This window comes from Rhagoletis pomonella, unplaced genomic scaffold (genome assembly GCF_013731165.1).
Source record: "Rhagoletis pomonella isolate Grant_MI unplaced genomic scaffold, Rhpom_1.0 Rhpom_scaffold_00001, whole genome shotgun sequence".
Classification (NCBI taxonomy): Eukaryota; Metazoa; Arthropoda; class Insecta; order Diptera; family Tephritidae; genus Rhagoletis; species Rhagoletis pomonella.
The window spans coordinates 9,674,114-9,677,864 of NW_023458555.1; the positions used below are offsets into that span (position 1 = coordinate 9,674,114).

General features: G+C 28.7%; 1 long non-coding RNA gene across 1 annotated transcript; it reads left to right on the top strand.

The window, feature by feature from the left end:
* Window positions 1-1,957: 1,957 nt before the first annotated feature.
* On the top strand, window positions 1,958-2,806 carry LOC118750562. The gene is made up of 2 exons (XR_004994412.1): window positions 1,958-2,291; window positions 2,534-2,806. It is a non-coding gene; the product is annotated as an uncharacterized LOC118750562 (long non-coding RNA).
* The last annotated feature ends 945 nt before the right edge of the window (window positions 2,807-3,751 follow it).

Genomic DNA, 3,751 nt, shown 5'->3' on the forward strand with positions numbered 1-3,751 from the left:
GTTGTAGTTATTTTGCAAAATAAATTATGAGAAATGATGTCAAAAGGAATACAGGTTTTTTGTTTGCCATTTCATTGTAAATTTATTGCGGTGATCCTCTTTCATTTATTTATGGTGATATCTATACAATGTAAACGCTTTTCGCTTCATTGGCTATAAAAATTGTGGGTGTAGAGCAAAGATTTCATCTGAGCAGCATTTAAATATTTCCAATTTTTTTAATGTGAGAGTGTGTATAAGTTGATTTTGATTGCTTTGTTTCGGTTTAAATCAGCTATAGAAAGTGGCTGATATTGAAAAATAGTTTAAAAAATACAGATTCAGAGGATGAGCAACACCTTCCACGAAAAAAATTTGGAAAAATTAACTGTAAGTCCAAGGTACTTCAAACTTGCAGTTAATTATACTAACCTTGAATGGGATATATAACTACATACTCAGAATGTTTCTAGGAAATCCAATTATAAGGCTAAAAATTTTGATGATACATTGTCGAATTTTTTTAATTTTTGTGTAAGGATTGAAATTTTGGCTTAGAATAAAACGCGTTTTTCAAAGGTCCCGAAAAATGCTCCAGGAAAACCTCAAAATGCTACAAAACTTCAAAAAAAAAAAATGAAGTATAAAATCCAGAAAGGTTTTGAGAAAATCCCAGCAGTGCTTAAAAATTGCAAAAAGTAAAACGCATATAATTAATTATAATCAAAATGTTTAGAAAACATAAATAATTTCATTTCATAGTCATTATACATACATATGTACCTAAAAACAAAAGGTTAAAAAATCGGAGTTTCAAATTAATTGATTATAATTAATGCCCACTTTTTAAAAGGCACGAGGAAATCATATTATAGAAGAATTTTTAAATTTAAAGACAACTTTCATTTTTAGATAGGTGGCAACCCTTTGAAACAAATTTTCTAAATTAATATGTTAAATTAATTAATATTAAAATAATACATAATTAGTTTGAAACACAGGGTGGTACGTTGCACGAACTTTTAAACAACTTTTTAGTGGTCGCTACCAGATTTTGGTAAAATTTAATTTTTTTGAAATCGCAAGAATTCGAGAAAATTTTAAATTTGGACAGCGAGTTATAGAATATATATGAATAAGTTTCAATAATATGTCAAATTTATCAGATTTTAAGTAAAATTTCGTCGAATTATTGCGATTAATAAAAAATAAAATTTTTTGAAACACTACAAGCGATTTTTTTAATTTTCGTGAATGTCTTTTTTTTTTGTAGGTAGAACAAAATAAGGGCATGCGACATACAAAATTGAGATGTTGATATTTTTAAGGACCACCCTAATACAGACGCTTTTTTACTCAATAAAATAGTAATAGTTTTTCACTTCATTTCAAAAAGCACCTCAAAAGGAATGATAATTGTGCAGATAGTGCGGACGCGAAAGTGCCTAAGTTCGGATTTCTCTTTTATTTTACCAATATTCTAAATATACTTTCTCCGCTTACATATAAAATGAGTCAGAATTGTGAAAATTACGTATTACTTCTGACACACTTTCCTTGCAAAAAAATTGGCTCAGTTTGTCATTTAAACAAATGCTCTAAAACAAATATATAAAAAAAAAAAACAATTTTTTATTTTTAAATCCCACGCTTGGCGCTATGCAAACACTAACACAAAAATAAAAAAAATGTCTGTATTTTGATAAAACAACTTAACTCGAGTTAGGCTACTTTCTCTTTAAAGAAGCATATCATTGGATTACCAAAAAATATTTTAACAATTAAAAAGCCATAGGTGTAGTTTAAGATGCCCCATTTAATAGAAGCTTAATAAAAATATAAAACTTTTTAAGGGAAACTTATTTTTTTTTAAACAAAGTCAAGCCTTCTAAAGCCACTTAAGTTGTTTTATCAAAATGCCACTGCAACATATGTACATATGTATGCACACAAGTTTCTTGGATGTCATTTTCTCGACGCAAATTTAAATAAAAATCACATTTCCAATTTGTACGAAAATAAAGTTCAATGTCGTCAAGAACATTTCGTCTCCATTCAAAAGTGAAATTGAAGGTTAAGTTTGAGTGAGATAAACAAGCAATTATAGCTACATATTTAAATACATATGTATGCATGTAGATATATACATAGAATTATGTATGTCCGTCCATATGTGTTGAAAGCATAAAAATGCGTAAAGACAGCTAAGTAGAATGATGAGTAAAGACTCGCACACTTTGCGCGGATTAATGAGGCGGAAAAACGCACATGGAGCAGGAAATATTTAACTCCCAGCACTCAAGGCGTATTAAGTGTGTAGTACCAGTTGAGAAAATCAAAATAAAATGTTACCCTACAAAATACGGAAAAAAGGCAACTGAATTAATATATTCATTTAAAAATTAGATTGATGAATATAAAATAATGAAATCGAATACACATTTGTACTTACATATCCATACAATAATGCCAATATGGCGCCTATAGATTTTTATTACGAAATAGGAATTTTCCCTAACGGCTGTATGAACTTTTTCTTATTTCAATTTTCTAGGCCATTAAGGTTAATGGCAGCGGAAGGTGAAAACCATAAAACTACACAAACATGCAGACCATCTACAAATAACTTCCACCGTTTCAGCTCCCACAATTTTTTTTTTTTTTATTTTTATTTTTTTTTGACATGGCATCATACTTATATTTACGCAAAATATACATGTGAATACGAAAAAGCATAATTTTTATTTATTTTCTTTAATCTTTTGTTCGTTGTTGCCATTATCATTTAATCGCCATCTGCGCGTTCTGTTCTTAATGTCAGAATTTTTATGTTTCTTAAAACCTTGACTTTCTCCAACAAAGTTCAACTTTAGAATCGTCATGTGTACATACATATATATTTATGTACATATATATGTATGTATGTACATATGTACAGTTTTTTGTGATCTTTTAGTCTGATATTTAACGACTTGGTTTTTTTTTATGACTACCTACTCGAGCGATTAATGTATCATTTTTATTATAGCGTTGATTTAGTTTGACGCTTATGAACTAATGCTTTGAAAAATAGTGAAAGGAAACAAATAATTTTTTTTTAGTTAAAACTATTCTTTAAATCTTAATAAATAAGTTAAACTATAAATTTTTTGTTTTATCTTTTTTATATAATGCCGATTTCGTTTCTACCGAAAAATGCAACCTTCTCTCTCTTTGCCCTCTACGCACAATCACTAAGCAGAGGGCGATGAGAAGGCAACATTTTTTGTAGAAACGAAATCGCCATAAATTTCATTTTCATTTCATTGAAAATAAATTTGGTTTTTATTTTGGTATTCGAATGTGTTGTGTTTTATTTTTAGCATACAATTCTTTCATATGCAATTTTTTCTTCTTATGTTTCTTTTCTTTTCTTTGTGTTAACGTCACATTTGGCAAAATTTATGATCGTTTATTTGAACTTTTAGTAATTCGTTGGTTATTTGTTTGCATTTTGGCTGCGAATTTCTTATTTCATTCGCAATTATGCCAAAGCAGCAGATTGCAATAATGGAGCGCAAATTTCTTATTTTTTGTTTTGACAAAGCGATGCATATTTTGCAAAACGTTTTTGTAGTGCTCTAGTGCTTGATCAAAGCTTTTATATAAAGTATAAGCAAAATAGCTAAGCCTTTGTTATAGTCGATAAAAGTTTCCTCGATATCACGAACAAGTTTTGACACGTTCGTTCATCTTCATCTTTTCAATATTTGTAGTTGAAAATTAGAAAACA